Below are 12,632 nucleotides of genomic sequence, written 5' to 3'. Positions count from 1 at the left end.
AACTTTCTTTCTTTAAGCAACAAGTATCAAAACAGCTAGAAAAAACTCTTATTTGACAGAGTCTCATAAAATAGCTATTTCATAATAAATTCCAGAAATTACAATACTGTTCATGCCTTCGTTTCTTTAGGCGTTTTTTTCTAGCAACTTTCAGGTGTTCTCTAGTCGAAAAACTTTAAAAACAAATAAATATCCCAAGAACTTAAGTTCTTATGATCATCAGACTATCTATATGATCATCCATATGATCATCAGACAGTTTACTTCAAATCTACCACTTAAACTCAAAAATATTTAGTACTACAGGGGAGCTGAAAAGAGAAATTTTGCCAGAAGGGAGACAGAAGGATTCTAAAACCTTACAAACTTACTCTTGAGTGAGCCTAAATGTAGGTGGGTTTGTTGCGGGGGGCGGGGCGGGGGTTGTTCTGGGGCTGACTATAAAGCTGGGAGTTCTGTGATTTCACTTCTGTATATAAAACAATATTATTCAGGAACATAAAATAAAGATGTGCTCATTGGAAGCTTATCCACCTCTCCCTGCCTCTGAGCCACCAGGGAAGCCCAGATAGTAAAGAATCTTCCTGTAATGCGGGACAGCAGGGTTTGATCCCTAGATCGAGATCTCCTGGAAAAGGAAATGACAACCCATTCCAGTATTCTTGCCTGGAGAATCCCACGGACAAAGGAGCCTCGTGGGCGACAATCTATGTGGTCGCAAAGAGTTGGATATGACTGAGAGACTAATACTAACATTGGAAGCTTACTTACATGCTATGAAATTTAAAATAACAGCAATTGTTTAGAACATGGACCAAAAGAAGACATTTTCAGGAAGGAGTATTTGAGATCTAACATTGTTCAGAACTGCTAGTATATATTGATTTAAAAAAAAAAAAAAAAAAAGACTGTCTTTTAATTGTCTATTTTTTTTTAGTTCTCTATACAATGCAACTCTTACTGCCTGTACCTGTAACAGGCCATTCCTACCACCCCACCCTTATACACCTCTGCTGTCAAGGCAGCTTTACCTGAGCTCCGACTCAAAGGCCTGTGGCTCACAATGCCCTCAGTGCTATTTTCCTCATGGGGAAAAAATGGAGGCTGAAACCTTGGCTTGTACTTAGCACAGAATAATTTTGTTTTCATTTTTTTGAGAATAAGAAAAGTTGCTACATAATTTGAATCAGTTGCCTTCAGAAACACTATCTGAAATTAAAACAATCTAAAGCCAGTCAATCCTAAAAGAAATCAACCCTGAATACTCATTGGAAGGACTGATGATGAAGTTGAAGCCCCAATAATATGTCCACCTGATGCAAAGTGCAGATTCATTGCTAAAGATCCTGATACTGGGAAAGGTTGAAGGCAAAAAGAGAAGAGGGTGGTAGACAATGAGATGGTTGGATGGCATCACCAATTCAAGGGCCATGAACCTGGGCAAACTCTGGGAAATAGCAAAGCACAGGGAGGCCTGGAGTGCTGCAGTCCATGGGGTCACAAAGAAAAGGGTACGACTTGGCAACTAACCACAACAAAAGCATAACAAAAGTTAAGTTCAGTCATATTTTGAAAACTCTGTACATAGGACGGCCTTGGCTGTAAGGTACAGCAGAGAAAACGTACTAAGAACTAAAAACGTAGTCCTAGCTTCACACTATCCAAAGACGTGACTATGAACACAGAAGAGTTTTCTTCTTTGGCTTCTCCTGTAGTGAACTCGTGACAGTTCATTCTCCCATAAAAAAGAACTGCTAAGGACCTTTTCCCAGTTCTTGCAGCTCTTTAGACACAAATTTTATTTCAATATTTGATAAATAACTGAACTTAAAGCAACTCACACAACTGTCTGCCTCAGAGAACCCTTCCCCCTAATCTCCCTTATCATATTTAAATGGCAACTTTTACCTCAGATATAACCTTGGGAGGAACTTTTTTGTAACACCCAGCCGGCCCCTCCAACACACACACATATCCAATCCATCAAAAATTCAATATTTTATCCCATCAAAATTATATTCATAACTTGACCACTTCTTTGCAATTACACTGTTACCATCTTAGTATAAACCCCTACAATCTTAATCCCGGACAGTTGCAAGTTTTCTTGCTTTCAATCCACCATCCACTCTCCTACACAGATCCTTCTAAATATAAGTCATATGACACACCTTTGTTCAAAATTCTATGACTTCTCATCTTCTTGACAATAAAAGCCCAAGTCTTAGCCATCAGCTAAAAAAAACCCTATATGATCTAACTAGGCTCAATCTGCCTTCTTACATAAAAAACCTGCTACCACTCCGACCTTATCTCCTCTCCAATTCATGCTATTGCAGACACTGGACTCCTTTCTCATCCTTATATACACGCCCACCTCAGGGCCATTGCACTTATAGTTCCTCTGCCCTTCCTCATAATATCACATGATTAGCTTCTTTGCTTAGTTCATGTCTATTCAAATATCACCCTAAAAAGATTCCACTGCTACCTATGTAAAAATGGCACTCTATACCAGTCACTACATATCCCTCTATCCTGCTGTATTTGTCTCCAAAATACTGCCATCTGACAAATTCATCAGTGTGCTTATATTGTTCACTTCATCCCAATACAATGTAAGCTTTATGACAGCAGGTGTCTTCTCTGTTTTGTTCACTGTTGTCTTCTTAGTACCTAGAAGAGTAACTGACACATAGGAGGTGCTTCATAATCAAACGAATAATAATCAAATGAATAACAAAAGTAAAAGAACTGATAAATAATCAATTCGTTCCTCAAATAGCATGAGCTAAATACTATGAAGCTTCATTTCCCAATGGAGACAATTACATATAGATTTACAGAGTCAACTGAATTTTACAGTGATTTGGTAGAAACTGAGAAAATTCCAATAATAAATGGAATCTCCTTTTTTAGAGTCCTATATGAATCTGAATTAAGACTATATTTCATTGTAATAATTTATAGTTATAATTTAATTACTAAACTAAATAATCTATTAATTTATTGCTGCTCTTCTGAGCTTAGAGTATATATTTAATTAATACTATGATTTAATAGTCTTAAAGTCCTCACTACAAAAGACTATTCTGGAATCAACTGCATAATTACATTTCCTCAGTGACCTTATAATCTTGTGAGCATTTACTCTAGACTAAACAGCCTCATTCAGCTGCCTTGTGTCTGACTGTCGATGAAAGAAGCTTGTTTGACAACTGCTTTAGGCAGAAACATATTTTTTTCCATGATTGCAAAAAAAGATTTAAAACTTACCAGACTAGTGCCAGACTAGACCTTTATGCACAAGGTTCATGATAGATGTGTGACTTGATTTCTAATTCAAATGCCAATAAAAACAGATAGTAAAGACATTTTGCTGTCATAGCCATAAGAAGTTAATTTAGTAATACTTTCATAATTACAACAAAGTATATGTGATACTATATACACACATATATTGCAATTTTTGTGAATTCTGTACTTCTCCATATTCTTTGATTTTCTGGTGCCCTTGAGAATTTTTCTAAAACTAATATATAAACTTTAATGTACAGAATTAAAAACAAAGCCAACAAAACAAATACCTCTTATCTATCCTTTGACAATACAAGTATAATAAGTCAATAGATAAAGACATTGACCAAAAAAACAGAAATTCTACAACATGGTTTAAAAAGAATTTCAACATAAAAAAGAAAAATCACTTAATCAATCAACATGATACTTAATGATGAAAGACTTGAAGCATTTACCAAAAAAACAAGACATAAGAAAAACTGCAGTCATCCAAAATGTGTAACACCAAGTTAAGAAGTTCTAGTCAAATGCAATAAAATATGAAACTGAAATCAGACACAGAGCATTTAAAATAAAAAATGCATTTTTTTCCAGATGACTGGCTTCCGGATAGAAAACCTCATCACCTTAAAGAACAAGTAAAATTCTCAGTAAAACAGCTATATACAAAATGAAAATGTATTTAACCAAGAACCAGTTAGAAAGCATAATGAAAAATTTTTAACTACAGCATCCTAAGTATGATATAACAAAAACTAATTTCCAAGAAATGTGTAAGATATATGAAAATTCAATAAATTTTAAACTTGTCGGTTTAAAGCAATTCCAAATGAAATACCAAAAAATGTAGTGCTTGGTTGAATCTACAGGGTAATAAGGATGGCCATGTCTTACTTGTTAAGGTGTTTGGGCTTGCTTTGCTATATTACTTGGTTCATAATATCCTGTAATGAAAATTTTCAAATGTACAGACATTTTGAAAGAACTATAGGGTGCTCTTTTGCTTTGGCCAAACTTGGAAGAATAAATGTTTAAAGATTCTAAAACACTTTGAAAAACATAAAGAGCAAAGGAAGACTTGCCCCACTGTGGTAGGCAGAATTCTGAGACAGCCCCCAAATTCCCACCTCATTGTGTGCACCTTTACATGATTTTATCCTCATGGATATGATGAATTTCAATCCTTAGATATATTATATGGCAAAAGGAATTCCGGGATGTAACTAAGATCTCAAATTGGTTGATTTTGAGTTAATAAAAAGGGAAATTATCTAAGTAGACCAAACTTAAACAGGTAGGAGCCCTTAAGAAAGCAAGAGATTCAAAAAGATTTTCTCCTACTAGCACTGAAAAAGATGAAAAACAACTGTGAGTTCTAAATCGGCAAGAAACCTAATTCTACCAATAATATGAATCAGCTTGAAAGACAACCCCCAAATCTCACTAACATGGACCCACAGCACCTGCTGACACTTTGATCACAGCCACATGCAATCTGAGTAAAAGATTCAAGTAACCCATGTCCAGACTAATAATATGCAGACACTGATAATAAATAAGATAAAGTGGATACTGTTTTAAGCCACTTAAGTGTGTGGTAATTTAATGCATAGCAATAGAAAATAAATATATGACTAATACTAAAACATATCATGAATTTAAATGAATAAGAAAGTGATGTGCTTAAATAACTGAAATACAGATTAATGGAAGAGAAAGGTCAGTGGACCAAAAATCCTAGAATGTTAATCTAAAACATCAATAGGGGGAAAAAAAAAAGACTAATGAATAAATTATGCTGGGCCAACTGATTTACTAGTTGAAAAAAATGGAGTAAAGATTCTTTTACTGTTCCTTACAAATAAAATACATTCCACATGGATTGTGATTACATGTAAATATTGAAGCTACCAAAAAATTAGAATATAAATAAATATATATATAAAGCTTTGTGTTGATTTAGGACTTCCTAAGTAGCACAGCAATTGAAAATTGGCAGAACATCATTAAAATATTTTACTGCTCAAAGATTAAGCTTACTTCACATAAAGCAACCCAAATGTCCATCAACAGATGAATGGATAAAGATGTATGTGTACACACACACACACACACACACACACACAAACACAATGGAATATTACTCAGCCATTAAAGAGAATGAAATCCTGCCATATGCAATAATGTGGATGGACCTAAAGAGTATTATACTTAGTGAAATAAGTCAGACAAAGACAAAAACTCAGTTATTTATACGTAGAATCTAAAACATAAAATGAATGCACATAACAAAGCAGAAACAGTCTCACAGATACAGTAAACAAACTTGCGATTTGAAAGAAGGAAGTAGGAAAAAGCAATATTACAGGTATAGGATCAAGAAAAAAGGTACTCGATGAGATGGATCTCACTGATACCTTCAGGACATTCCATCCAAATGTAAAAGAATATACCTTCTTCTCAAGTGCACCTGGAACATTCTCCAGGATAGACCACATCTTGGGTCACAGATCAAACCTCAGTAAATTTAAGAAAGTTGAAATCAAGCATATTTTCTGACCACAACACTATGAGACTAGATATCAATTAGAAAAAAAAAAAACTGTAAGAAACACAAACACATGGAGATTAAATAACGCATTTCTAAATAACCAACGGGTTACTGAAGAAATAAAAAAAACAAAATTTCTAGAAACGACAATAAAAACATGACAACTCAAAAACTATGGGATGCAGCAAAAGCAGTTCTAAGAGGGAAGTTCATAGCAATACAATCCTATCTCAAGAAGCAAGAAAAACATTGACTAGACAACCTAATCTTACACCTAAAACAACTGGAAAAAGAAGAACAAAAAACCCCCAAAATAAGTAAAAGGAAAGAAATCATAAAAATCCAAGCAGAAATAAATGAAAAAGAAATGAAAGAAATAATAGTAAAGATTAATAAAACTAAAAGCTGGTTTTTTGAGAAGATAAACAAAACTGACAAACCTTTAGCCAGACTCAAAAAAAAAAAAAAAGAGAAGAATCAAATCAACAAAATTAGAAATGAAAAATGGGAGGTTACAATAGACAATGCAGAAATACAAAGGATTATAAGAGACTATTAAGAGCAACTATATGGCAACTAAATGGATAACCTGGAAGAAATGGACAGATTCTTAGAAAACTTCAATCTTCCAAGCCTGAACCAGGAAGAAATAGAAATTATGAACAACCCAATTACAAGCACTGAAATTAAAGCTGTGATCAAAAATCCACCCAAAATACAAAAGCCCAGGACCAAATGGCTTCACAGGAGAATTCTATCAAGCATTTAGAGAAGAGCTAATGCCTATCCTTCTAAAACTCTTTCAAAAAATTGCAAAGGAACACTTCCAACCTCATTCTACAAGGCCACCAGCATGCTGACACCAAAACCAGACAAAGACAACACAAAAAAAGAAAACTACAAGCCAATATCACTGATAAAGACAGATGCAAAATTCCTCAACAAAATTTTAGCAAACAGAATTCAAAAACACATCAGAAAGCTCATACACCATGATCAAGTTGGGTTTATTCCAAGAATGCAAGGATTCTTCAGTATACGAAAATCAATCAATGTGATACACCATAATAACAAATTGAATGATAAAAACCATATGATCATCTCAACAGATGCAGGAAAAGCCTTTAACAAAATTCAGCATCCATTTATGATTAAAACTCTTCAAAAAATGGGCACAGAAGGAACTTACTTCAACATCAGTTCAGTTCAGTCGCTCAGTCGTGTCCAACTCTTTGTGACCCCACGTACCGCAGCACGCCAGGCCTCCCTGTCCATCACCAACTCCCGGAGTCTACCCAAACTCACGTGCATAGAGTTGGTGATGCCATCCAACCATCTCATCCTCTGTCGTCCCCTTCTCCTCCTGCCCTCAATGTTTCCCAGCATCAGGGTCTTTTCCAATGAGTCAGCTCTTCACATCAGGTGGCCAAAGTTTTGGAGTTTCAGCTTCAACATCAGTCCTTCCAATGAACACCCAGGACTGAGCTCCTTTAGGATAGAGTGGTTGGATCTCCTTGCAGTCCAAGGGACTCTCAAGAGTCTTCTCCAACACCACAGTTCAAAAGCATCAATTCTTCAGTGCTCAGCTTTCTTTATAGTCCAACTCTCACATCCATACATGACCACTAGAAACACCATAGCCTTGACTAGACAGACCTTTGTTGGCAAAGTAATGTCTCTGCTTTTTAATATGCTGCCTCGGATGGTCATAACTTTCCTTTCATGGAGTAAGTGTCTTTTACAGACTATATATGATAAGTCTACAGCAAACATTATTCTCAATGGTAAATAACTGAAAGGATTCCCCCTAAGATCAGGAATAAGACAAGGGTGTCCACTTTCACAACTATTATTCAGCATAGTTCTGGAAGTCCTAGCTACAGCAATCAGAGAACAAAAAGAAATAAAAGGAATCCAGATTGTAAAAGAAGAAATAAAGTTCTTACTGTTTGCAGATGACAAGATACTGTACAAAGAAAACCCTAAAGACAGTATTAAAAAATTACTAGAGGTAATCAGTGAATTTAGCAAAGTTGTAGGATACAAAATCAATACACAAAAATCACTTGCATTTCTATATACTAACAATGAAAAATCAGAAAGAGGAATTAAGGAATCAATCCTATTCACCACTGCAACAAAAAGAATTAAATATCTAGGAATAAACTTACGTAAGGAGACAAAAGAACTGTACACAGAAAATTATAAGACACTGTAGGAAGAATCAATATTGTGGAAATGACTATCCTACCAAATGCAATCTACAGATTCAATGCAATCTCTATCAAATTACCAACAGCATTTTTCACAGAACTAGAACAAAAAATTTCCCAATTCATATAGAAATACAAAAGACCCTGAATAGCCAAAGCAGTGTTGAGAAAGAAGAATGAAGCTGGAGGAAATCAACCTTCCTGACTTCAGATTATACTACAAAGCTACAGTCATCAAGACAATATGGTACTGGCACAAAAACCGAAATATAGACCAATGGAACATGATAGAAAGCCCAGAAATAAACCCATGCACCTATGGATACCTTATTTTTGACAAAGGAGGCAAGAACATACAATGGGGCAAAGACAACCTCTTCAATAATGGTGCTGAGAAAACTGGACAGCTACATGTAGAAAAATGAAATTAGAACACTTCTTAACACCATACACAAAGATAAACTCAAAATGGATTAAAGATCTAAATATAAGACCAGAAACTATAAATCATCCTAGGGGAAAATATAGGCAGAACACTCGATGACATAAATCAAAGCAAAATCCTCTATGAACCACCTCCTAGAATGATGGGAATAAAAACAAAAGTAAACAAGTGGGACCTGATTAAACTTAAAAAGCTTTTGCACAGTAAAGGCAACTATAAGCAAGGTGAAAAGACAAGCCTTCAGAATGCAAGACAATAATAGCAAATGAAAAACTGACAAAGGATTAATTTCCAAAATATACAAGCAGCTCATACAACTCAATGCCAGAAAAACAAACAACTCAATCAAAAAGTGGGGAAAAGACCTAAACAGACATTTCTCCAAAGAAGACATACAGATGGCTAACAAACAGATGAAAAGATGCTCAACATCTCTCATTATTAGAGAAATGCAAATCAAAACTACAATGCCATATCACCTCGCACCAGTCAGAATGGCCATCATCAATAAGTCTATAAACAATAAATGCTGGAGAGGGTGTGAAGAAAAGGGAATGCTCTTGCTCTGTTGGTGGGAATGTACATTGATACAGCCACTATGGAAGATAAGATGGAGATTCCTTAAAAAACTAGGAATAAAACCACCGTATGACCCAGCAATCCCACTCCTAAGCATATACTCTGAGGAAATCAAAACTGAAAAAGACACATGTGTCCCATTGTTCATTGCAGCACTATTTACAATAATTAGAACATGGAAGCAACCTAGATCTCCATCGACAGATGAATTGATAAAGATATTGTGGTACATATACAAAATGGAATATTACTCAGCCATAAAAAGGAACAAATTTGAGTCAGTTCCAATGAGGTGGATGAACCTAGAACCTGTTATACAGAGTGAAGTAAGTCAGAAAGAGAAAGTAAATATCATATTCTAACATATATATATGGAATCTAGAAAAATGGTACTGAAGAACTTGTTTACAGGGCAGCAATGGAGAAACAGACATAGAGCACAGATTCATGGACATGAGGAGAGGGGAGGAGAGGGTGAGATGTATGCAAAGAGTAACATGGAAACTTACATTACCATATGTAAAATAGATAGCCAATCAGAATTTGCTGTATGGTTCAGGAAACACAAATAGGGGCTCTGTATCAATCTAGATTGGTGGAATGGGGCGGGAGACGGGAAGGAGGTTCAAAAGGGAGGGGATATGTGTATACCTATGAATGACTCATGTTGAGGTTTGACAGAAAACAACAAAATTTTGTAAAGCAATTATCCTTCAATAAAAAATAAATTAATTAAAAAGAAAAAAGGTACTATGTATAAAATGGATAAGGAACAAAGATATATTGTACAGCAAAAAGAAACATAACCATTATTTTGTGATAACTTTAAAGGGAATACAATCTATAAAAATAATCATTATGCTGTAACTAGAAATTAACATAATATTGTAAATCAACAACATTTCAATTAAAATAAAAACAGGTACAAAATCAATGATGCCCATTAAAAGTCCAAAAAAGAAAAAAAAGGAAATATCATTATTTTGAATAATTTCACATCATAAGCAATATAAGATAAACTTTACATTTTGAAGGTTAGTAGTCATATGATATGGCTGACATAAAAATAAGTAAAAATATTACTCCAGTAGAAAAGAGAATGTGGGGCAAAAACAGACAATTGAAAATTCATAATAGGGAGTAAAAGAGGGAAAGAAATTACTGAGTCTATGCCACAATCATAAAGGTAAAGAGTTTCCTAAGGAAATGAAACAGCACAAGCAATGGCACAAAACTGTGAGACACCATGAGGTTCTTAAGAAACACCACGATGAGAGGACTGGGGCATATGGCCAGGAAGGTAGATAGGGGTCAGATTATGCAGATAATGATGAGCCACTGAAGGATATTACTAATATAGAGACATGGCCAGATTGATATATTAGAAAGTTTTCTCTGGCAACAATGAGGAAGGCTTAAGGAGGAAGACAAAAAGAATGTTAAAATAAAAAATTTTTAGAATATGTTCAATATCTCATCTCAAATTCGTGACATATAAAATTCCAATTTATCAATTTTTAAGAGCAAAAGAATGACCAAGAAAAGTAGCTGCAAGTTTGGCATATACCTTCCAAATTTCAGACAATAAAGCTACAGTAATCAAAACAGCATGGTACAGGCACAAAAACAGACATGTAGATTAATGGAACAGAAGAGAGGGCCCAGAAATAAACCCACACATCTCTGGTCAATTAATCTTCAACAAAAATGGCAAGAATATACAATGAGAAAAGACAGTCTCTTCAGTGAGTGGCTGGAAAAGCTAGACAGCCAAACATAAATCAATGAAATTATAACACTCCCTCAAACTCTAAACAAAAATAAACTCAAAATGGTTTAAAGACCAACATATAGGACATGAAAAAATTAAAATTCCTAGAAGAGAACACAGGCCAGACATTCTTGACATAAATTGTAGCAATATTTTCTAAAATCAGTCTCCCAAGGCAAAAGAAATAAGCAAAAGTAAATGAATGGGACCTAATCAAACTTAAATACTTTCGTGCAGTAGAGGAAACCATAAACAAAATGAAAAAACAGCCTACCAAATGGGAGAAAATACTTGCAAACAATGGAACCAACAAGCAGTTAGTATCTAAAATACACGAACCACTCACACAACTCAGTATCAAAAACACAAACAACCTAATCAAAAAATAGGCAAAGACCTAACTAGACATTTCTCCAAAGAACACATACAGCTAGCCAACAGCCACACGAAAAGATGCTCAACACTGCTAATTACTAGAGAAATGCAAATCAAAATCACAATGAGGTATCACCTCATACATGTCAGAATGGCTACCATTAAAAAGCTTACAAATAACAAATGTTGGAGAGGGTGTGCAAAAAAGGGAACCCTCCTACACTGTTGCAAAGTAAGTTGGTGCAGCCACTATAGAGACTATATGGAGGTTCCTAAAGAAACTAAAATTAGAGCTACCATCAGTTCAGTTCAGTCACTCAGTCGTGTCTGACTCTTTGCGACCCCATGAACCGCAGCACGCCAGGCCTCCCTGTCCATCACCAACCACCAGAGTCCACCCAAACCCATGTCCATTGAGTTAGCGATGCCATCCAACCATCTCATCCTCTGTTGTCCCCTTCTCCTCTGCCCTCAATCTTTCCCAGCATCAGGGTCTTTTCCAATGATCAGCTCTTGGCATCAGGTGGCCAAAGTTTTGGAGTTCCAGTTTCAACATCAGTCCTTCCGATGAACACCCAGGACTGATCTCCTTTACGATGGACTGGTTGGATCTTCTTACAGTCCAAGGGACTCTCAAGAGTCTTCTCCAACACCACAGTTCAAAAGCATCAATTCTTCAGTGCTGAGCTTTCTTTATAATTCAACTCTCACACCCATACATAACTACTGGAAAAACCATAGCCTTGACTAGACAGACCTTTGTTGGCAAAGTAATGTCTCTGCTTTTTAATATGCTGTCTAGGTTGGTCATAACTTTCCTTCCAAGGAGTAAGCGTCTTTTAATTTCATGACTGAAATCACCATCTGCAGTGATTCTGGAGCCCCAGAAAATAAAGTCGACCACTGTTCCCACTGTTTCCCCATCTATTTGCTATGAGTGATGGGACTAGATGCCATGATCTTCGTTTTCTGAATGTTGAGCTTTAAGCCAACTTTTTCACTCTCCTCTTTCACTTTTATCAAGAGGCTCTTTAGTTCTTCTTCACTTTCTGCCGTAAGGGGGGTGTCATCTGCATATCTGAAGTTATTGATATTTCTCCCGGCAATCTTGATTCCAGCTTGTGCTTCTTCCAGCCCAGCGTTTCTCATGATGTACTCTGCATAGAAATTAAAGAAGCAGGGTGACAATATACAGCCTTGACGTACTCCTTTTCCTATTGGAACCAGTCTTTTTTTCCATGTCCAGTTCTAACTGTTGCTTCCGGACCTGCATACAGGTTTCTCAAGAGGCAGGTCAGGTGGTCTGGTATTCCCATCTCTTTTAGAATTTTCCACAGTTTATTGTGATCCACACAGTCAAAGGCTTTGGCATAGTCAATAAAGCAGAAATAGATGTTT

The 12,632-nt window shown here is 35.7% G+C and overlaps 1 protein-coding gene across 2 annotated transcripts in view; it reads right to left on the bottom strand.

Annotated features, from left to right (window-relative positions):
* The window catches only part of MNAT1 (MNAT1 component of CDK activating kinase), a 211,721-nt gene that overhangs the window by 58,671 nt on the left and 140,418 nt on the right, over window positions 1-12,632 (bottom strand). The window lies entirely within an intron of this gene.

The sequence above is a fragment of the Bos javanicus genome, chromosome 10 (genome assembly GCF_032452875.1).
Source record: "Bos javanicus breed banteng chromosome 10, ARS-OSU_banteng_1.0, whole genome shotgun sequence".
NCBI lineage: Eukaryota > Metazoa > Chordata > Mammalia > Artiodactyla > Bovidae > Bos > Bos javanicus.
The sequence above is the reverse complement of the archived record's forward strand: the minus strand, read 5'-3'. Positions and strand labels throughout refer to the sequence as shown.